This window comes from Schistocerca nitens, unplaced genomic scaffold (assembly GCF_023898315.1).
Source record: "Schistocerca nitens isolate TAMUIC-IGC-003100 unplaced genomic scaffold, iqSchNite1.1 HiC_scaffold_357, whole genome shotgun sequence".
NCBI classification, from domain to species: domain Eukaryota; kingdom Metazoa; phylum Arthropoda; class Insecta; order Orthoptera; family Acrididae; genus Schistocerca; species Schistocerca nitens.
In genome coordinates, this window is record NW_026045891.1 from 18,959 (window position 1) to 41,392 (window position 22,434).

At 51.6% G+C, this 22,434-nt stretch overlaps 13 non-coding genes across 13 annotated transcripts; all 13 read left to right on the forward strand.

Moving 5' to 3' along the window:
• Positions 1-5,427: 5,427 nt before the first annotated feature.
• On the forward strand, positions 5,428-5,546 carry LOC126228302 (5S ribosomal RNA). The gene has a single exon (XR_007544105.1). It is a non-coding gene; the product is annotated as a 5S ribosomal RNA (ribosomal RNA).
• A 1,248-nt stretch (positions 5,547-6,794) lies between these two features.
• On the forward strand, positions 6,795-6,913 carry LOC126228303 (5S ribosomal RNA). The gene has a single exon (XR_007544106.1). It is a non-coding gene; the product is annotated as a 5S ribosomal RNA (ribosomal RNA).
• A 1,247-nt stretch (positions 6,914-8,160) lies between these two features.
• LOC126228304 (5S ribosomal RNA) lies at positions 8,161-8,279 on the forward strand. Its single transcript, XR_007544107.1, has one exon. It is a non-coding gene; the product is annotated as a 5S ribosomal RNA (ribosomal RNA).
• A 1,248-nt stretch (positions 8,280-9,527) lies between these two features.
• On the forward strand, positions 9,528-9,646 carry LOC126228306 (5S ribosomal RNA). Its single transcript, XR_007544109.1, has one exon. It is a non-coding gene; the product is annotated as a 5S ribosomal RNA (ribosomal RNA).
• Positions 9,647-10,893: 1,247 nt separating this feature from the next.
• Positions 10,894-11,012, forward strand: LOC126228307 (5S ribosomal RNA). Its single transcript, XR_007544110.1, has one exon. It is a non-coding gene; the product is annotated as a 5S ribosomal RNA (ribosomal RNA).
• Positions 11,013-12,260: 1,248 nt separating this feature from the next.
• LOC126228308 (5S ribosomal RNA) lies at positions 12,261-12,379 on the forward strand. Its single transcript, XR_007544111.1, has one exon. It is a non-coding gene; the product is annotated as a 5S ribosomal RNA (ribosomal RNA).
• A 1,248-nt stretch (positions 12,380-13,627) lies between these two features.
• LOC126228309 (5S ribosomal RNA) lies at positions 13,628-13,746 on the forward strand. The gene has a single exon (XR_007544112.1). It is a non-coding gene; the product is annotated as a 5S ribosomal RNA (ribosomal RNA).
• Positions 13,747-14,995: 1,249 nt separating this feature from the next.
• On the forward strand, positions 14,996-15,114 carry LOC126228311 (5S ribosomal RNA). The gene has a single exon (XR_007544113.1). It is a non-coding gene; the product is annotated as a 5S ribosomal RNA (ribosomal RNA).
• A 1,248-nt stretch (positions 15,115-16,362) lies between these two features.
• LOC126228312 (5S ribosomal RNA) lies at positions 16,363-16,481 on the forward strand. Its single transcript, XR_007544114.1, has one exon. It is a non-coding gene; the product is annotated as a 5S ribosomal RNA (ribosomal RNA).
• Positions 16,482-17,729: 1,248 nt separating this feature from the next.
• LOC126228313 (5S ribosomal RNA) lies at positions 17,730-17,848 on the forward strand. Its single transcript, XR_007544115.1, has one exon. It is a non-coding gene; the product is annotated as a 5S ribosomal RNA (ribosomal RNA).
• Positions 17,849-19,095: 1,247 nt separating this feature from the next.
• LOC126228314 (5S ribosomal RNA) lies at positions 19,096-19,214 on the forward strand. Its single transcript, XR_007544116.1, has one exon. It is a non-coding gene; the product is annotated as a 5S ribosomal RNA (ribosomal RNA).
• Positions 19,215-20,462: 1,248 nt separating this feature from the next.
• LOC126228315 (5S ribosomal RNA) lies at positions 20,463-20,581 on the forward strand. The gene has a single exon (XR_007544117.1). It is a non-coding gene; the product is annotated as a 5S ribosomal RNA (ribosomal RNA).
• A 1,248-nt stretch (positions 20,582-21,829) lies between these two features.
• On the forward strand, positions 21,830-21,948 carry LOC126228316 (5S ribosomal RNA). Its single transcript, XR_007544118.1, has one exon. It is a non-coding gene; the product is annotated as a 5S ribosomal RNA (ribosomal RNA).
• The last annotated feature ends 486 nt before the right edge of the window (positions 21,949-22,434 follow it).

The window sequence follows — 22,434 nt, forward strand, 5'->3', positions numbered from 1 at the left end:
TACCGGGATACGAAGTCATCTGCAACATCGACGCAGAAACTCGCTGCGGAACTGCCACACTAATCAGGCACGGCCTCGAATTTGGCGATGTGAAAATGATGCCCGACGGACGCGGAATAGCGGTGAAGGTGGAAGACACTGATTTTGTAAACATTTACGCTCCGTCGGGAACGGAAAACAAGCGCGCCAGGAGCAAATATTACAACGAGGACATCTGCGAGCTACTAGTTCACAGCAACAACGTCGTGCTGGCAGGTGACTTCAACTGCGTAATTTCACCCGAAGACCAGATCCCGGTACCCAACTTGTGCGCCGAACTGCAGGATTTAGTTGGGCGTCTGAGATTAGTAGACACCTGGCGGCAACTACACCAAAACCATACAGTGTTCACGTACCTGCACAACCGCGGCAGAAGCAGAATCGATCGAGTGTACGTAAACAGAGAGATGGCCACCTCTGTGGCACAAGTAGAAGTCTGCCCTGTGATCTTCTCAGATCACTGTGCCTATCAGTGCAAACTCCGTCTAACGAGAAGAAAGCTTCCAGCAGGAAGAGGAACGTGGAAGCTAAATACAAGCCACCTCACGGACGGGAAGCTAAAGCAGGAAATTGCCGACACGATCCAGGCATGCAGACAGCGGCGAGGCGAGTACAATTCCACTACTGAGTGGTGGGTAGAACACGCCAAACCGCAAGTAAGACGGGAACTCATAAGGCACAGCGCTGAGAAGGCCTTCTGGAAAAGAAACACGGCAGACTTCTACACCAGATGCCTGCGAGACGCAATGGACGCCCCTGCGGATGACGAACTGTTTCTGCCGCGGATAAGAAGACTAAAGGCACGTATACTGAGCCTGAAAAGAGACAAAATGAGAGGAGTCATCGCCCGTAGCCAGACAAACGGCGAAATCGAAGACGAACCTGCCACGCTGCACCACCTGCACAGGGAAAGACAGAGGGCTAATGGCAAACAAATAAGGCAACTCGTCGACAAGGACGGAAACAGGTTGACGACGAAGAAAGACATCATGAGCCACGTCGAAGACCATTTCAACGACCTGTTCCGAGAAGAAGAAAACGACGACGGAGAAATGGCGAGGATCCTGCAAGAAACCCGCCGCATCCTCACCAACGCAGACCGGGCACTACTGAACGAAAACGTCACAGATGATGACGTGAAAGCGGCCATCAAAGACAGCAGAAAAGGAAGAGCACCAGGCGCAGACGGAATCCCGACAGAATTCTACACTGCGCTCTGGGGCACAGTCGGCGGAATACTAACCGAAATAGTGAATGAAGTACTCAACGGGACAGAATTGCCTTCAAAATTCATGCAAGGGACGGTGATTCTGCTCCCCAAAACGAAGGCAGCCAACAAAATCGAAGACTTTCGGCCAATTACCCTACTAAATTCGGATTACAAAATAGCAGCAAAGTGCCTGGCTGCAAACATAAAAGTCGCTCTAAAGAAAGCCATTAGCCCATGGCAAACCTGCGCAGTGCTTGGCAGGAACATTTTCGACGCCGTCTGCGCATACAGAGATATCATAGCCCACGCAGCAACAACGAGGAGACCCGCAGCCGTAATCTCTGTCGATTTCCATAAGGCTTTCGACAGGATCAGTCACCGGTACCTGCTGAAAACCATCGCACGCCTCGGATTCGGACCAAAATTCGGCAGAACAATCAGGAACGTCATCACAAATGCCACCTCAACCGTAACAATAAACGGATGGACTTCCAAGTCAATAAGACTGGGAAGATCCGTCAGGCAAGGATGTCCATTATCTATGGCTCTTTTTACAATAGCTCTCGATCCCCTACTTCGAAAACTAACAGCCGAAATCGGAGGATACACAATGGGAGCAACAAACATCGCATGTATGGCCTATGCTGACGACATGGGCATTTTCATTCAGAACGAGAACGAACTAGAAATAATCCAGCCTATCATGGAATCCTTCGAAAAGGCTTCAGGTGCCAAAACGAATCCGAGGAAGACAGTGCTACTACCAATAGGCAACGGCAGACTGCAACCAGCGAGACAGTGGTACCGAGTGACAAACAACCATAAAGCACTCGGAGTGGAACTACAGCAGTGCCCTCTGAAAATGGCAGCACAAAACTGGCGCAGCGTCTTGAACACGACGAGAGGGCTCGTGAGGACGCACGCGAACCGGAGCCTGACGCTGAGCCAAAGAGTGCAGCTGGTAAACGAAACGATCCTGTCGAAAGCGTGGTACATGGCCCAAATACTATGTGCTCCGACAGAAATTGCGCGAGCGATAGGAGGCGCGGCGTACTACCTGCTGTGGAGGCGGGAAATCTTCAAGGTCTCCCAGGCGACGTGTTTCCTGTCGAGGGATGAAGGCGGACTCGGACTGACGGACGTAAAAACAAAATGCGCGGCACTGCTCCTACACCGTGCGATGAAAATGGCGAATCAGAACAATAACAGTATAACGTCCAGCCTGATCCACGAATATAAACCTGAATCTGAAGAGGCTCCTGTAGACACTACGCACATACCATTCAAGTTGCGGCACATAAAACAGATGGCAATCGACAAAAGTTACATCAACGCGGTCGTTGCCAACCCACAACAAAGAACTGCGAGAAAGATCTACAGCGCTCTGAGGGGGAAGGCAAGAAAGTCCAAAATAGAGACGAGACTTCCAGATCACGACTGGCCACAGGTTTGGAAGAACGTCTCGGAACGGACACTTCCTGAGCACGCCAGGGACACGTGGTATAAAATCATCCACGAAACAGTACCAACAAACGAAAAACTGGCACGCATAAAGATGCGGGAATCCCCAAACTGCGAACTCTGCAACCAGACCGACACCATCGAGCATCGGTTTGGCTGCAGAGAGAGCGGGGAAATATGGGCGACAGCGAGAAGTATGATCGCCCACATCAACAGAACCGACGAGAGGGCGATACATGTCTCAGCTGTCACTGTCCCGGACGCGAAGCCTTTCCCCAACGCAAAACGCCTGGCCACAATGTGGATCATCGCCATGACGGCACACGCCATCGTCTCCAAACGGCAGATCGACAAGGCGCAGTTCCTCACGGACCTGTGGGAGGAACACAGGAGGGCCAAACAACGCGCAAAGTACCGAGAGACCTTCCAGAACTTCCTGCAGGTCCCGCTGGACGCCGCCTTCCGAGACGCCTTCAACACAACGTGACCGACGCCCTCCCATAACACCAACACCCCAGTCGCTGAGGACGTCGCCCACCGATCTCCCCAAATCCCCGACGTCAAGTGTGGTGCATTGCGAAAGTGTTGCGAAAACGCGCGCAAAGTGAAAGTGGGTACGTGTAGCAGTGCCAAAGTGAGAGTGACGTGTGCCATTCGTAGTCAAAAGTGATGATAGTCAAATACAGCAGGCAAAAGGAAATAATCAGCCATAAATTCAGTGTACCAAGAAAACAACAAAATATCAAACAGTGTATATCATGTCATTGTGTCCTCTCACTCATATTCTCTCTCTCCCTCTCGCTCTCTCCACTCAAGGTACGTCTATCCTTTCTCTTATCTTTTTGTTTTTTGTTTCTTTTTGTGTTTTTGATTTCTTGTTTTGCTGTGTTTTATTAATGTGCTGTATGTATGTATATATACATATACAGATGTATGTATATAAATTTCGGCCCATCATGTGCTTAAACGTAGCATGCCTCTTTGCCACCAACAAAATATTAACACTAGACATTCTTCACACCAAATTTCGTGTAAACTGTTGCGACCCAACTTAGGCAGTACACTAACAATCTCCTGCATTCACGATATTACCCACATAGATGCTCTGGTATATATTCCATATTCGCTTTAGCAAACTTGCCAAAATAGGCCCACTTAAGTACCATAGATGAATACTACTTTCCTTTTTTGTACTCTAAATTTAAGAAAAAAAAAATCAAAGTAACGTAAGTTAGTAATTAAAAAGACAAAACAACTGACAGTGAAAATGTAGCTGATGGACACTCAGTGGAAAGTTTTGTAACTCAACCAAAAGACTACTCAAAGAACAATCAAAACAGAAAACGACAAAATGAAAATAACCGATCAATAATCAAGCACTCCACTTCATGTAAAGACCTGTAATTGTTAAAAATTGTAAATAAAAGTTTATATACGTTACAAAAAAAAAAAAAAAGGTGCTGTTGGCTCTATCTCATTTTTTAACTTTTACGTCGCCACACCTGCGAGGCCTCTTTTTCATACTAACTTTCAGGTGTGACAAAGATGCTTCCACAAGCATTTTAAAGTACTGTATCAAACGTAAGATACGAAACTACAGTAATGAACTCAGTTTGAGCAAGAATGCGCGAAACAAGAGTGCTAGAACGCCTCGAAAATAACAACACACTACGAATCGACAGATGAGTTCTGAAATACGTCAGGGCCTACTGTTTAGTAGCAGTGGTAAATTCCACAAAGTAAATAAATAAACAAAAAGGAAGGAAAAAAAAAAAAAAATCTGCCGTTCTCGTCCGATCACCGAAGTCAAGCAACAACGTTAGTACTCGGATCGGTGACCGCCTGGGAACTCTGGCTGCCTTCATTTTTTGCTTTTTAGTCGCTACCCCTGCCAGCCCTCTTTTCATGCTGCCTTTGCGATGTGACAAAGATGTTTCCACAGTGATTTAAAACTGTTGTATTAAGCATAAGGTACGATGTTAAGAAACTCAGTTTGAAGAAGAGTGTGCCTAGGAAGATTTCCAAAGTGTCTCTGGAAATAACAAAACAGTATGAAACGGCGAAAGTGTTCCGGAATACGACGGGGCTTATTGTTTTGGATGCTTTGTCGAACCTCCTGTGTCTTCTGTCCTTGTTTCCATGGCACGCCACAGCGCTGCTCTAGTAGCTCCCAACGGCCGCCCACGGCGTCTCGGACACGCCGGTCAGGCCCGCGCCCGTCTCGCAGATGTTTGTCGTGCTTGTGCCGTCATATGGACCGCGACCCGAGCGGCAGCGAGCGGCAGTCGAGCAAAGTCGAGACAAGTCGGGACGGAAGGGGAGGGGACAGGCGAGAGTGCACCGCGCAAATTACGCAAATATCTGAAAAGCGCGGCGCGGCGTGTGTCAGGCAGGTGAGAAAGCTTCCGTCGGTCCAGCAGGACACTGCCACACCCCGCGCGGTCCCCCCGCCGCCCGGCCACGCGCAAGCCCCACAAGATGCGTCGCCCGCGAGTGTCGGAGGCCGCACGCACCAACCAAACGAATGATAGACAGGCGGTGCAACGAGCAGCTGTGCTGTGTTGTGCGTCTCACCCACGTGGCGGCGCGCCGCACTGCGCGTCGCCTTCGAGGTGGAAGGACGTGCTTTGCGTCAAATGTGCCACGGAAAACGGCGATTGCGTGTGTTGGGAGAAGGGGCGAATGCTTCTTCTGCCGTGCGGCTACGTTATAAGGACGCCAACGGCCATACCATGTTGAATACACCGGTTCTCGTCCGATCACCGAAGTTAAGCAACATCGGGCCCGGTTAGTACTTGGATGGGTGACCGCCTGGGAACACCGGGTGCTGTTGGCTCTATCTCATTTTTTAACTTTTACGTCGCCACACCTGCGAGGCCTCTTTTTCATACTAACTTTCAGGTGTGACAAAGATGCTTCCACAAGCATTTTAAAGTACTGTATCAAACGTAAGATACGAAACTACAGTAATGAACTCAGTTTGAGCAAGAATGCGCGAAACAAGAGTGCTAGAACGCCTCGAAAATAACAACACACTACGAATCGACAGATGAGTTCTGAAATACGTCAGGGCCTACTGTTTAGTAGCAGTGGTAAATTCCACAAAGTAAATAAATAAACAAAAAGGAAGGAAAAAAAAAAAAAAATCTGCCGTTCTCGTCCGATCACCGAAGTCAAGCAACAACGTTAGTACTCGGATCGGTGACCGCCTGGGAACTCTGGCTGCCTTCATTTTTTGCTTTTTAGTCGCTACCCCTGCCAGCCCTCTTTTCATGCTGCCTTTGCGATGTGACAAAGATGTTTCCACAGTGATTTAAAACTGTTGTATTAAGCATAAGGTACGATGTTAAGAAACTCAGTTTGAAGAAGAGTGTGCCTAGGAAGATTTCCAAAGTGTCTCTGGAAATAACAAAACAGTATGAAACGGCGAAAGTGTTCCGGAATACGACGGGGCTTATTGTTTTGGATGCTTTGTCGAACCTCCTGTGTCTTCTGTCCTTGTTTCCATGGCACGCCACAGCGCTGCTCTAGTAGCTCCCAACGGCCGCCCACGGCGTCTCGGACACGCCGGTCAGGCCCGCGCCCGTCTCGCAGATGTTTGTCGTGCTTGTGCCGTCATATGGACCGCGACCCGAGCGGCAGCGAGCGGCAGTCGAGCAAAGTCGAGACAAGTCGGGACGGAAGGGGAGGGGACAGGCGAGAGTGCACCGCGCAAATTACGCAAATATCTGAAAAGCGCGGCGCGGCGTGTGTCAGGCAGGTGAGAAAGCTTCCGTCGGTCCAGCAGGACACTGCCACACCCCGCGCGGTCCCCCCGCCGCCCGGCCACGCGCAAGCCCCACAAGATGCGTCGCCCGCGAGTGTCGGAGGCCGCACGCACCAACCAAACGAATGATAGACAGGCGGTGCAACGAGCAGCTGTGCTGTGTTGTGCGTCTCACCCACGTGGCGGCGCGCCGCACTGCGCGTCGCCTTCGAGGTGGAAGGACGTGCTTTGCGTCAAATGTGCCACGGAAAACGGCGATTGCGTGTGTTGGGAGAAGGGGCGAATGCTTCTTCTGCCGTGCGGCTACGTTATAAGGACGCCAACGGCCATACCATGTTGAATACACCGGTTCTCGTCCGATCACCGAAGTTAAGCAACATCGGGCCCGGTTAGTACTTGGATGGGTGACCGCCTGGGAACACCGGGTGCTGTTGGCTCTATCTCATTTTTTAACTTTTACGTCGCCACACCTGCGAGGCCTCTTTTTCATACTAACTTTCAGGTGTGACAAAGATGCTTCCACAAGCATTTTAAAGTACTGTATCAAACGTAAGATACGAAACTACAGTAATGAACTCAGTTTGAGCAAGAATGCGCGAAACAAGAGTGCTAGAACGCCTCGAAAATAACAACACACTACGAATCGACAGATGAGTTCTGAAATACGTCAGGGCCTACTGTTTAGTAGCAGTGGTAAATTCCACAAAGTAAATAAATAAACAAAAAGGAAGGAAAAAAAAAAAAAATCTGCCGTTCTCGTCCGATCACCGAAGTCAAGCAACAACGTTAGTACTCGGATCGGTGACCGCCTGGGAACTCTGGCTGCCTTCATTTTTTGCTTTTTAGTCGCTACCCCTGCCAGCCCTCTTTTCATGCTGCCTTTGCGATGTGACAAAGATGTTTCCACAGTGATTTAAAACTGTTGTATTAAGCATAAGGTACGATGTTAAGAAACTCAGTTTGAAGAAGAGTGTGCCTAGGAAGATTTCCAAAGTGTCTCTGGAAATAACAAAACAGTATGAAACGGCGAAAGTGTTCCGGAATACGACGGGGCTTATTGTTTTGGATGCTTTGTCGAACCTCCTGTGTCTTCTGTCCTTGTTTCCATGGCACGCCACAGCGCTGCTCTAGTAGCTCCCAACGGCCGCCCACGGCGTCTCGGACACGCCGGTCAGGCCCGCGCCCGTCTCGCAGATGTTTGTCGTGCTTGTGCCGTCATATGGACCGCGACCCGAGCGGCAGCGAGCGGCAGTCGAGCAAAGTCGAGACAAGTCGGGACGGAAGGGGAGGGGACAGGCGAGAGTGCACCGCGCAAATTACGCAAATATCTGAAAAGCGCGGCGCGGCGTGTGTCAGGCAGGTGAGAAAGCTTCCGTCGGTCCAGCAGGACACTGCCACACCCCGCGCGGTCCCCCCGCCGCCCGGCCACGCGCAAGCCCCACAAGATGCGTCGCCCGCGAGTGTCGGAGGCCGCACGCACCAACCAAACGAATGATAGACAGGCGGTGCAACGAGCAGCTGTGCTGTGTTGTGCGTCTCACCCACGTGGCGGCGCGCCGCACTGCGCGTCGCCTTCGAGGTGGAAGGACGTGCTTTGCGTCAAATGTGCCACGGAAAACGGCGATTGCGTGTGTTGGGAGAAGGGGCGAATGCTTCTTCTGCCGTGCGGCTACGTTATAAGGACGCCAACGGCCATACCATGTTGAATACACCGGTTCTCGTCCGATCACCGAAGTTAAGCAACATCGGGCCCGGTTAGTACTTGGATGGGTGACCGCCTGGGAACACCGGGTGCTGTTGGCTCTATCTCATTTTTTAACTTTTACGTCGCCACACCTGCGAGGCCTCTTTTTCATACTAACTTTCAGGTGTGACAAAGATGCTTCCACAAGCATTTTAAAGTACTGTATCAAACGTAAGATACGAAACTACAGTAATGAACTCAGTTTGAGCAAGAATGCGCGAAACAAGAGTGCTAGAACGCCTCGAAAATAACAACACACTACGAATCGACAGATGAGTTCTGAAATACGTCAGGGCCTACTGTTTAGTAGCAGTGGTAAATTCCACAAAGTAAATAAATAAACAAAAAGGAAGGAAAAAAAAAAAAAAATCTGCCGTTCTCGTCCGATCACCGAAGTCAAGCAACAACGTTAGTACTCGGATCGGTGACCGCCTGGGAACTCTGGCTGCCTTCATTTTTTGCTTTTTAGTCGCTACCCCTGCCAGCCCTCTTTTCATGCTGCCTTTGCGATGTGACAAAGATGTTTCCACAGTGATTTAAAACTGTTGTATTAAGCATAAGGTACGATGTTAAGAAACTCAGTTTGAAGAAGAGTGTGCCTAGGAAGATTTCCAAAGTGTCTCTGGAAATAACAAAACAGTATGAAACGGCGAAAGTGTTCCGGAATACGACGGGGCTTATTGTTTTGGATGCTTTGTCGAACCTCCTGTGTCTTCTGTCCTTGTTTCCATGGCACGCCACAGCGCTGCTCTAGTAGCTCCCAACGGCCGCCCACGGCGTCTCGGACACGCCGGTCAGGCCCGCGCCCGTCTCGCAGATGTTTGTCGTGCTTGTGCCGTCATATGGACCGCGACCCGAGCGGCAGCGAGCGGCAGTCGAGCAAAGTCGAGACAAGTCGGGACGGAAGGGGAGGGGACAGGCGAGAGTGCACCGCGCAAATTACGCAAATATCTGAAAAGCGCGGCGCGGCGTGTGTCAGGCAGGTGAGAAAGCTTCCGTCGGTCCAGCAGGACACTGCCACACCCCGCGCGGTCCCCCCGCCGCCCGGCCACGCGCAAGCCCCACAAGATGCGTCGCCCGCGAGTGTCGGAGGCCGCACGCACCAACCAAACGAATGATAGACAGGCGGTGCAACGAGCAGCTGTGCTGTGTTGTGCGTCTCACCCACGTGGCGGCGCGCCGCACTGCGCGTCGCCTTCGAGGTGGAAGGACGTGCTTTGCGTCAAATGTGCCACGGAAAACGGCGATTGCGTGTGTTGGGAGAAGGGGCGAATGCTTCTTCTGCCGTGCGGCTACGTTATAAGGACGCCAACGGCCATACCATGTTGAATACACCGGTTCTCGTCCGATCACCGAAGTTAAGCAACATCGGGCCCGGTTAGTACTTGGATGGGTGACCGCCTGGGAACACCGGGTGCTGTTGGCTCTATCTCATTTTTTAACTTTTACGTCGCCACACCTGCGAGGCCTCTTTTTCATACTAACTTTCAGGTGTGACAAAGATGCTTCCACAAGCATTTTAAAGTACTGTATCAAACGTAAGATACGAAACTACAGTAATGAACTCAGTTTGAGCAAGAATGCGCGAAACAAGAGTGCTAGAACGCCTCGAAAATAACAACACACTACGAATCGACAGATGAGTTCTGAAATACGTCAGGGCCTACTGTTTAGTAGCAGTGGTAAATTCCACAAAGTAAATAAATAAACAAAAAGGAAGGAAAAAAAAAAAAAATCTGCCGTTCTCGTCCGATCACCGAAGTCAAGCAACAACGTTAGTACTCGGATCGGTGACCGCCTGGGAACTCTGGCTGCCTTCATTTTTTGCTTTTTAGTCGCTACCCCTGCCAGCCCTCTTTTCATGCTGCCTTTGCGATGTGACAAAGATGTTTCCACAGTGATTTAAAACTGTTGTATTAAGCATAAGGTACGATGTTAAGAAACTCAGTTTGAAGAAGAGTGTGCCTAGGAAGATTTCCAAAGTGTCTCTGGAAATAACAAAACAGTATGAAACGGCGAAAGTGTTCCGGAATACGACGGGGCTTATTGTTTTGGATGCTTTGTCGAACCTCCTGTGTCTTCTGTCCTTGTTTCCATGGCACGCCACAGCGCTGCTCTAGTAGCTCCCAACGGCCGCCCACGGCGTCTCGGACACGCCGGTCAGGCCCGCGCCCGTCTCGCAGATGTTTGTCGTGCTTGTGCCGTCATATGGACCGCGACCCGAGCGGCAGCGAGCGGCAGTCGAGCAAAGTCGAGACAAGTCGGGACGGAAGGGGAGGGGACAGGCGAGAGTGCACCGCGCAAATTACGCAAATATCTGAAAAGCGCGGCGCGGCGTGTGTCAGGCAGGTGAGAAAGCTTCCGTCGGTCCAGCAGGACACTGCCACACCCCGCGCGGTCCCCCCGCCGCCCGGCCACGCGCAAGCCCCACAAGATGCGTCGCCCGCGAGTGTCGGAGGCCGCACGCACCAACCAAACGAATGATAGACAGGCGGTGCAACGAGCAGCTGTGCTGTGTTGTGCGTCTCACCCACGTGGCGGCGCGCCGCACTGCGCGTCGCCTTCGAGGTGGAAGGACGTGCTTTGCGTCAAATGTGCCACGGAAAACGGCGATTGCGTGTGTTGGGAGAAGGGGCGAATGCTTCTTCTGCCGTGCGGCTACGTTATAAGGACGCCAACGGCCATACCATGTTGAATACACCGGTTCTCGTCCGATCACCGAAGTTAAGCAACATCGGGCCCGGTTAGTACTTGGATGGGTGACCGCCTGGGAACACCGGGTGCTGTTGGCTCTATCTCATTTTTTAACTTTTACGTCGCCACACCTGCGAGGCCTCTTTTTCATACTAACTTTCAGGTGTGACAAAGATGCTTCCACAAGCATTTTAAAGTACTGTATCAAACGTAAGATACGAAACTACAGTAATGAACTCAGTTTGAGCAAGAATGCGCGAAACAAGAGTGCTAGAACGCCTCGAAAATAACAACACACTACGAATCGACAGATGAGTTCTGAAATACGTCAGGGCCTACTGTTTAGTAGCAGTGGTAAATTCCACAAAGTAAATAAATAAACAAAAAGGAAGGAAAAAAAAAAAAAAATCTGCCGTTCTCGTCCGATCACCGAAGTCAAGCAACAACGTTAGTACTCGGATCGGTGACCGCCTGGGAACTCTGGCTGCCTTCATTTTTTGCTTTTTAGTCGCTACCCCTGCCAGCCCTCTTTTCATGCTGCCTTTGCGATGTGACAAAGATGTTTCCACAGTGATTTAAAACTGTTGTATTAAGCATAAGGTACGATGTTAAGAAACTCAGTTTGAAGAAGAGTGTGCCTAGGAAGATTTCCAAAGTGTCTCTGGAAATAACAAAACAGTATGAAACGGCGAAAGTGTTCCGGAATACGACGGGGCTTATTGTTTTGGATGCTTTGTCGAACCTCCTGTGTCTTCTGTCCTTGTTTCCATGGCACGCCACAGCGCTGCTCTAGTAGCTCCCAACGGCCGCCCACGGCGTCTCGGACACGCCGGTCAGGCCCGCGCCCGTCTCGCAGATGTTTGTCGTGCTTGTGCCGTCATATGGACCGCGACCCGAGCGGCAGCGAGCGGCAGTCGAGCAAAGTCGAGACAAGTCGGGACGGAAGGGGAGGGGACAGGCGAGAGTGCACCGCGCAAATTACGCAAATATCTGAAAAGCGCGGCGCGGCGTGTGTCAGGCAGGTGAGAAAGCTTCCGTCGGTCCAGCAGGACACTGCCACACCCCGCGCGGTCCCCCCGCCGCCCGGCCACGCGCAAGCCCCACAAGATGCGTCGCCCGCGAGTGTCGGAGGCCGCACGCACCAACCAAACGAATGATAGACAGGCGGTGCAACGAGCAGCTGTGCTGTGTTGTGCGTCTCACCCACGTGGCGGCGCGCCGCACTGCGCGTCGCCTTCGAGGTGGAAGGACGTGCTTTGCGTCAAATGTGCCACGGAAAACGGCGATTGCGTGTGTTGGGAGAAGGGGCGAATGCTTCTTCTGCCGTGCGGCTACGTTATAAGGACGCCAACGGCCATACCATGTTGAATACACCGGTTCTCGTCCGATCACCGAAGTTAAGCAACATCGGGCCCGGTTAGTACTTGGATGGGTGACCGCCTGGGAACACCGGGTGCTGTTGGCTCTATCTCATTTTTTAACTTTTACGTCGCCACACCTGCGAGGCCTCTTTTTCATACTAACTTTCAGGTGTGACAAAGATGCTTCCACAAGCATTTTAAAGTACTGTATCAAACGTAAGATACGAAACTACAGTAATGAACTCAGTTTGAGCAAGAATGCGCGAAACAAGAGTGCTAGAACGCCTCGAAAATAACAACACACTACGAATCGACAGATGAGTTCTGAAATACGTCAGGGCCTACTGTTTAGTAGCAGTGGTAAATTCCACAAAGTAAATAAATAAACAAAAAGGAAGGAAAAAAAAAAAAAAATCTGCCGTTCTCGTCCGATCACCGAAGTCAAGCAACAACGTTAGTACTCGGATCGGTGACCGCCTGGGAACTCTGGCTGCCTTCATTTTTTGCTTTTTAGTCGCTACCCCTGCCAGCCCTCTTTTCATGCTGCCTTTGCGATGTGACAAAGATGTTTCCACAGTGATTTAAAACTGTTGTATTAAGCATAAGGTACGATGTTAAGAAACTCAGTTTGAAGAAGAGTGTGCCTAGGAAGATTTCCAAAGTGTCTCTGGAAATAACAAAACAGTATGAAACGGCGAAAGTGTTCCGGAATACGACGGGGCTTATTGTTTTGGATGCTTTGTCGAACCTCCTGTGTCTTCTGTCCTTGTTTCCATGGCACGCCACAGCGCTGCTCTAGTAGCTCCCAACGGCCGCCCACGGCGTCTCGGACACGCCGGTCAGGCCCGCGCCCGTCTCGCAGATGTTTGTCGTGCTTGTGCCGTCATATGGACCGCGACCCGAGCGGCAGCGAGCGGCAGTCGAGCAAAGTCGAGACAAGTCGGGACGGAAGGGGAGGGGACAGGCGAGAGTGCACCGCGCAAATTACGCAAATATCTGAAAAGCGCGGCGCGGCGTGTGTCAGGCAGGTGAGAAAGCTTCCGTCGGTCCAGCAGGACACTGCCACACCCCGCGCGGTCCCCCCGCCGCCCGGCCACGCGCAAGCCCCACAAGATGCGTCGCCCGCGAGTGTCGGAGGCCGCACGCACCAACCAAACGAATGATAGACAGGCGGTGCAACGAGCAGCTGTGCTGTGTTGTGCGTCTCACCCACGTGGCGGCGCGCCGCACTGCGCGTCGCCTTCGAGGTGGAAGGACGTGCTTTGCGTCAAATGTGCCACGGAAAACGGCGATTGCGTGTGTTGGGAGAAGGGGCGAATGCTTCTTCTGCCGTGCGGCTACGTTATAAGGACGCCAACGGCCATACCATGTTGAATACACCGGTTCTCGTCCGATCACCGAAGTTAAGCAACATCGGGCCCGGTTAGTACTTGGATGGGTGACCGCCTGGGAACACCGGGTGCTGTTGGCTCTATCTCATTTTTTAACTTTTACGTCGCCACACCTGCGAGGCCTCTTTTTCATACTAACTTTCAGGTGTGACAAAGATGCTTCCACAAGCATTTTAAAGTACTGTATCAAACGTAAGATACGAAACTACAGTAATGAACTCAGTTTGAGCAAGAATGCGCGAAACAAGAGTGCTAGAACGCCTCGAAAATAACAACACACTACGAATCGACAGATGAGTTCTGAAATACGTCAGGGCCTACTGTTTAGTAGCAGTGGTAAATTCCACAAAGTAAATAAATAAACAAAAAGGAAGGAAAAAAAAAAAAAAAATCTGCCGTTCTCGTCCGATCACCGAAGTCAAGCAACAACGTTAGTACTCGGATCGGTGACCGCCTGGGAACTCTGGCTGCCTTCATTTTTTGCTTTTTAGTCGCTACCCCTGCCAGCCCTCTTTTCATGCTGCCTTTGCGATGTGACAAAGATGTTTCCACAGTGATTTAAAACTGTTGTATTAAGCATAAGGTACGATGTTAAGAAACTCAGTTTGAAGAAGAGTGTGCCTAGGAAGATTTCCAAAGTGTCTCTGGAAATAACAAAACAGTATGAAACGGCGAAAGTGTTCCGGAATACGACGGGGCTTATTGTTTTGGATGCTTTGTCGAACCTCCTGTGTCTTCTGTCCTTGTTTCCATGGCACGCCACAGCGCTGCTCTAGTAGCTCCCAACGGCCGCCCACGGCGTCTCGGACACGCCGGTCAGGCCCGCGCCCGTCTCGCAGATGTTTGTCGTGCTTGTGCCGTCATATGGACCGCGACCCGAGCGGCAGCGAGCGGCAGTCGAGCAAAGTCGAGACAAGTCGGGACGGAAGGGGAGGGGACAGGCGAGAGTGCACCGCGCAAATTACGCAAATATCCGAAAAGCGCGGCGCGGCGTGTGTCAGGCAGGTGAGAAAGCTTCCGTCGGTCCAGCAGGACACTGCCACACCCCGCGCGGTCCCCCCGCCGCCCGGCCACGCGCAAGCCCCACAAGATGCGTCGCCCGCGAGTGTCGGAGGCCGCACGCACCAACCAAACGAATGATAGACAGGCGGTGCAACGAGCAGCTGTGCTGTGTTGTGCGTCTCACCCACGTGGCGGCGCGCCGCACTGCGCGTCGCCTTCGAGGTGGAAGGACGTGCTTTGCGTCAAATGTGCCACGGAAAACGGCGATTGCGTGTGTTGGGAGAAGGGGCGAATGCTTCTTCTGCCGTGCGGCTACGTTATAAGGACGCCAACGGCCATACCATGTTGAATACACCGGTTCTCGTCCGATCACCGAAGTTAAGCAACATCGGGCCCGGTTAGTACTTGGATGGGTGACCGCCTGGGAACACCGGGTGCTGTTGGCTCTATCTCATTTTTTAACTTTTACGTCGCCACACCTGCGAGGCCTCTTTTTCATACTAACTTTCAGGTGTGACAAAGATGCTTCCACAAGCATTTTAAAGTACTGTATCAAACGTAAGATACGAAACTACAGTAATGAACTCAGTTTGAGCAAGAATGCGCGAAACAAGAGTGCTAGAACGCCTCGAAAATAACAACACACTACGAATCGACAGATGAGTTCTGAAATACGTCAGGGCCTACTGTTTAGTAGCAGTGGTAAATTCCACAAAGTAAATAAATAAACAAAAAGGAAGGAAAAAAAAAAAAAAATCTGCCGTTCTCGTCCGATCACCGAAGTCAAGCAACAACGTTAGTACTCGGATCGGTGACCGCCTGGGAACTCTGGCTGCCTTCATTTTTTGCTTTTTAGTCGCTACCCCTGCCAGCCCTCTTTTCATGCTGCCTTTGCGATGTGACAAAGATGTTTCCACAGTGATTTAAAACTGTTGTATTAAGCATAAGGTACGATGTTAAGAAACTCAGTTTGAAGAAGAGTGTGCCTAGGAAGATTTCCAAAGTGTCTCTGGAAATAACAAAACAGTATGAAACGGCGAAAGTGTTCCGGAATACGACGGGGCTTATTGTTTTGGATGCTTTGTCGAACCTCCTGTGTCTTCTGTCCTTGTTTCCATGGCACGCCACAGCGCTGCTCTAGTAGCTCCCAACGGCCGCCCACGGCGTCTCGGACACGCCGGTCAGGCCCGCGCCCGTCTCGCAGATGTTTGTCGTGCTTGTGCCGTCATATGGACCGCGACCCGAGCGGCAGCGAGCGGCAGTCGAGCAAAGTCGAGACAAGTCGGGACGGAAGGGGAGGGGACAGGCGAGAGTGCACCGCGCAAATTACGCAAATATCTGAAAAGCGCGGCGCGGCGTGTGTCAGGCAGGTGAGAAAGCTTCCGTCGGTCCAGCAGGACACTGCCACACCCCGCGCGGTCCCCCCGCCGCCCGGCCACGCGCAAGCCCCACAAGATGCGTCGCCCGCGAGTGTCGGAGGCCGCACGCACCAACCAAACGAATGATAGACAGGCGGTGCAACGAGCAGCTGTGCTGTGTTGTGCGTCTCACCCACGTGGCGGCGCGCCGCACTGCGCGTCGCCTTCGAGGTGGAAGGACGTGCTTTGCGTCAAATGTGCCACGGAAAACGGCGATTGCGTGTGTTGGGAGAAGGGGCGAATGCTTCTTCTGCCGTGCGGCTACGTTATAAGGACGCCAACGGCCATACCATGTTGAATACACCGGTTCTCGTCCGATCACCGAAGTTAAGCAACATCGGGCCCGGTTAGTACTTGGATGGGTGACCGCCTGGGAACACCGGGTGCTGTTGGCTCTATCTCATTTTTTAACTTTTACGTCGCCACACCTGCGAGGCCTCTTTTTCATACTAACTTTCAGGTGTGACAAAGATGCTTCCACAAGCATTTTAAAGTACTGTATCAAACGTAAGATACGAAACTACAGTAATGAACTCAGTTTGAGCAAGAATGCGCGAAACAAGAGTGCTAGAACGCCTCGAAAATAACAACACACTACGAATCGACAGATGAGTTCTGAAATACGTCAGGGCCTACTGTTTAGTAGCAGTGGTAAATTCCACAAAGTAAATAAATAAACAAAAAGGAAGGAAAAAAAAAAAAAAATCTGCCGTTCTCGTCCGATCACCGAAGTCAAGCAACAACGTTAGTACTCGGATCGGTGACCGCCTGGGAACTCTGGCTGCCTTCATTTTTTGCTTTTTAGTCGCTACCCCTGCCAGCCCTCTTTTCATGCTGCCTTTGCGATGTGACAAAGATGTTTCCACAGTGATTTAAAACTGTTGTATTAAGCATAAGGTACGATGTTAAGAAACTCAGTTTGAAGAAGAGTGTGCCTAGGAAGATTTCCAAAGTGTCTCTGGAAATAACAAAACAGTATGAAACGGCGAAAGTGTTCCGGAATACGACGGGGCTTATTGTTTTGGATGCTTTGTCGAACCTCCTGTGTCTTCTGTCCTTGTTTCCATGGCACGCCACAGCGCTGCTCTAGTAGCTCCCAACGGCCGCCCACGGCGTCTCGGACACGCCGGTCAGGCCCGCGCCCGTCTCGCAGATGTTTGTCGTGCTTGTGCCGTCATATGGACCGCGACCCGAGCGGCAGCGAGCGGCAGTCGAGCAAAGTCGAGACAAGTCGGGACGGAAGGGGAGGGGACAGGCGAGAGTGCACCGCGCAAATTACGCAAATATCTGAAAAGCGCGGCGCGGCGTGTGTCAGGCAGGTGAGAAAGCTTCCGTCGGTCCAGCAGGACACTGCCACACCCCGCGCGGTCCCCCCGCCGCCCGGCCACGCGCAAGCCCCACAAGATGCGTCGCCCGCGAGTGTCGGAGGCCGCACGCACCAACCAAACGAATGATAGACAGGCGGTGCAACGAGCAGCTGTGCTGTGTTGTGCGTCTCACCCACGTGGCGGCGCGCCGCACTGCGCGTCGCCTTCGAGGTGGAAGGACGTGCTTTGCGTCAAATGTGCCACGGAAAACGGCGATTGCGTGTGTTGGGAGAAGGGGCGAATGCTTCTTCTGCCGTGCGGCTACGTTATAAGGACGCCAACGGCCATACCATGTTGAATACACCGGTTCTCGTCCGATCACCGAAGTTAAGCAACATCGGGCCCGGTTAGTACTTGGATGGGTGACCGCCTGGGAACACCGGGTGCTGTTGGCTCTATCTCATTTTTTAACTTTTACGTCGCCACACCTGCGAGGCCTCTTTTTCATACTAACTTTCAGGTGTGACAAAGATGCTTCCACAAGCATTTTAAAGTACTGTATCAAACGTAAGATACGAAACTACAGTAATGAACTCAGTTTGAGCAAGAATGCGCGAAACAAGAGTGCTAGAACGCCTCGAAAATAACAACACACTACGAATCGACAGATGAGTTCTGAAATACGTCAGGGCCTACTGTTTAGTAGCAGTGGTAAATTCCACAAAGTAAATAAATAAACAAAAAGGAAGGAAAAAAAAAAAAAATCTGCCGTTCTCGTCCGATCACCGAAGTCAAGCAACAACGTTAGTACTCGGATCGGTGACCGCCTGGGAACTCTGGCTGCCTTCATTTTTTGCTTTTTAGTCGCTACCCCTGCCAGCCCTCTTTTCATGCTGCCTTTGCGATGTGACAAAGATGTTTCCACAGTGATTTAAAACTGTTGTATTAAGCATAAGGTACGATGTTAAGAAACTCAGTTTGAAGAAGAGTGTGCCTAGGAAGATTTCCAAAGTGTCTCTGGAAATAACAAAACAGTATGAAACGGCGAAAGTGTTCCGGAATACGACGGGGCTTATTGTTTTGGATGCTTTGTCGAACCTCCTGTGTCTTCTGTCCTTGTTTCCATGGCACGCCACAGCGCTGCTCTAGTAGCTCCCAACGGCCGCCCACGGCGTCTCGGACACGCCGGTCAGGCCCGCGCCCGTCTCGCAGATGTTTGTCGTGCTTGTGCCGTCATATGGACCGCGACCCGAGCGGCAGCGAGCGGCAGTCGAGCAAAGTCGAGACAAGTCGGGACGGAAGGGGAGGGGACAGGCGAGAGTGCACCGCGCAAATTACGCAAATATCTGAAAAGCGCGGCGCGGCGTGTGTCAGGCAGGTGAGAAAGCTTCCGTCGGTCCAGCAGGACACTGCCACACCCCGCGCGGTCCCCCCGCCGCCCGGCCACGCGCAAGCCCCACAAGATGCGTCGCCCGCGAGTGTCGGAGGCCGCACGCACCAACCAAACGAATGATAGACAGGCGGTGCAACGAGCAGCTGTGCTGTGTTGTGCGTCTCACCCACGTGGCGGCGCGCCGCACTGCGCGTCGCCTTCGAGGTGGAAGGACGTGCTTTGCGTCAAATGTGCCACGGAAAACGGCGATTGCGTGTGTTGGGAGAAGGGGCGAATGCTTCTTCTGCCGTGCGGCTACGTTATAAGGACGCCAACGGCCATACCATGTTGAATACACCGGTTCTCGTCCGATCACCGAAGTTAAGCAACATCGGGCCCGGTTAGTACTTGGATGGGTGACCGCCTGGGAACACCGGGTGCTGTTGGCTCTATCTCATTTTTTAACTTTTACGTCGCCACACCTGCGAGGCCTCTTTTTCATACTAACTTTCAGGTGTGACAAAGATGCTTCCACAAGCATTTTAAAGTACTGTATCAAACGTAAGATACGAAACTACAGTAATGAACTCAGTTTGAGCAAGAATGCGCGAAACAAGAGTGCTAGAACGCCTCGAAAATAACAACACACTACGAATCGACAGATGAGTTCTGAAATACGTCAGGGCCTACTGTTTAGTAGCAGTGGTAAATTCCACAAAGTAAATAAATAAACAAAAAGGAAGGAAAAAAAAAAAAAAATCTGCCGTTCTCGTCCGATCACCGAAGTCAAGCAACAACGTTAGTACTCGGATCGGTGACCGCCTGGGAACTCTGGCTGCCTTCATTTTTTGCTTTTTAGTCGCTACCCCTGCCAGCCCTCTTTTCATGCTGCCTTTGCGATGTGACAAAGATGTTTCCACAGTGATTTAAAACTGTTGTATTAAGCATAAGGTACGATGTTAAGAAACTCAGTTTGAAGAAGAGTGTGCCTAGGAAGATTTCCAAAGTGTCTCTGGAAATAACAAAACAGTATGAAACGGCGAAAGTGTTCCGGAATACGACGGGGCTTATTGTTTTGGATGCTTTGTCGAACCTCCTGTGTCTTCTGTCCTTGTTTCCATGGCACGCCACAGCGCTGCTCTAGTAGCTCCCAACGGCCGCCCACGGCGTCTCGGACACGCCGGTCAGGCCCGCGCCCGTCTCGCAGATGTTTGTCGTGCTTGTGCCGTCATATGGACCGCGACCCGAGCGGCAGCGAGCGGCAGTCGAGCAAAGTCGAGACAAGTCGGGACGGAAGGGGAGGGGACAGGCGAGAGTGCACCGCGCAAATTACGCAAATATCTGAAAAGCGCGGCGCGGCGTGTGTCAGGCAGGTGAGAAAGCTTCCGTCGGTCCAGCAGGACACTGCCACACCCCGCGCGGTCCCCCCGCCGCCCGGCCACGCGCAAGCCCCACAAGATGCGTCGCCCGCGAGTGTCGGAGGCCGCACGCACCAACCAAACGAATGATAGACAGGCGGTGCAACGAGCAGCTGTGCTGTGTTGTGCGTCTCACCCACGTGGCGGCGCGCCGCACTGCGCGTCGCCTTCGAGGTGGAAGGACGTGCTTTGCGTCAAATGTGCCACGGAAAACGGCGATTGCGTGTGTTGGGAGAAGGGGCGAATGCTTCTTCTGCCGTGCGGCTACGTTATAAGGACGCCAACGGCCATACCATGTTGAATACACCGGTTCTCGTCCGATCACCGAAGTTAAGCAACATCGGGCCCGGTTAGTACTTGGATGGGTGACCGCCTGGGAACACCGGGTGCTGTTGGCTCTATCTCATTTTTTAACTTTTACGTCGCCACACCTGCGAGGCCTCTTTTTCATACTAACTTTCAGGTGTGACAAAGATGCTTCCACAAGCATTTTAAAGTACTGTATCAAACGTAAGATACGAAACTACAGTAATGAACTCAGTTTGAGCAAGAATGCGCGAAACAAGAGTGCTAGAACGCCTCGAAAATAACAACACACTACGAATCGACAGATGAGTTCTGAAATACGTCAGGGCCTACTGTTTAGTAGCAGTGGTAAATTCCACAAAGTAAATAAATAAACAAAAAGGAAGGAAAAAAAAAAAAAAATCTGCCGTTCTCGTCCGATCACCGAAGTCAAGCAACAACGTTAGTACTCGGATCGGTGACCGCCTGGGAACTCTGGCTGCCTTCATTTTTTGCTTTTTAGTCGCTACCCCTGCCAGCCCTCTTTTCATGCTGCCTTTGCGATGTGACAAAGATGTTTCCACAGTGATTTAAAACTGTTGTATTAAGCATAAGGTACGATGTTAAGAAACTCAGTTTGAAGAAGAGTGTGCCTAGGAAGATTTCCAAAGTGTCTCTGGAAATAACAAAACAGTATGAAACGGCGAAAGTGTTCCGGAATACGACGGGGCTTATTGTTTTGGATGCTTTGTCGAACCTCCTGTGTCTTCTGTCCTTGTTTCCATGGCACGCCACAGCGCTGCTCTAGTAGCTCCCAACGGCCGCCCACGGCGTCTCGGACACGCCGGTCAGGCCCGCGCCCGTCTCGCAGATGTTTGTCGTGCTTGTGCCGTCATATGGACCGCGACCCGAGCGGCAGCGAGCGGCAGTCGAGCAAAGTCGAGACAAGTCGGGACGGAAGGGGAGGGGACAGGCGAGAGTGCACCGCGCAAATTACGCAAATATCTGAAAAGCGCGGCGCGGCGTGTGTCAGGCAGGTGAGAAAGCTTCCGTCGGTCCAGCAGGACACTGCCACACCCCGCGCGGTCCCCCCGCCGCCCGGCCACGCGCAAGCCCCACAAGATGCGTCGCCCGCGAGTGTCGGAGGCCGCACGCACCAACCAAACGAATGATAGACAGGCGGTGCAACGAGCAGCTGTGCTGTGTTGTGCGTCTCACCCACGTGGCGGCGCGCCGCACTGCGCGTCGCCTTCGAGGTGGAAGGACGTGCTTTGCGTCAAATGTGCCACGGAAAACGGCGATTGCGTGTGTTGGGAGAAGGGGCGAATGCTTCTTCTGCCGTGCGGCTACGTTATAAGGACGCCAACGGCCATACCATGTTGAATACACCGGTTCTCGTCCGATCACCGAAGTTAAGCAACATCGGGCCCGGTTAGTACTTGGATGGGTGACCGCCTGGGAACACCGGGTGCTGTTGGCTCTATCTCATTTTTTAACTTTTACGTCGCCACACCTGCGAGGCCTCTTTTTCATACTAACTTTCAGGTGTGACAAAGATGCTTCCACAAGCATTTTAAAGTACTGTATCAAACGTAAGATACGAAACTACAGTAATGAACTCAGTTTGAGCAAGAATGCGCGAAACAAGAGTGCTAGAACGCCTCGAAAATAACAACACACTACGAATCGACAGATGAGTTCTGAAATACGTCAGGGCCTACTGTTTAGTAGCAGTGGTAAATTCCACAAAGTAAATAAATAAACAAAAAGGAAGGAAAAAAAAAAAAAAATCTGCCGTTCTCGTCCGATCACCGAAGTCAAGCAACAACGTTAGTACTCGGATCGGTGACCGCCTGGGAACTCTGGCTGCCTTCATTTTTTGCTTTTTAGTCGCTACCCCTGCCAGCCCTCTTTTCATGCTGCCTTTGCGATGTGACAAAGATGTTTCCACAGTGATTTAAAACTG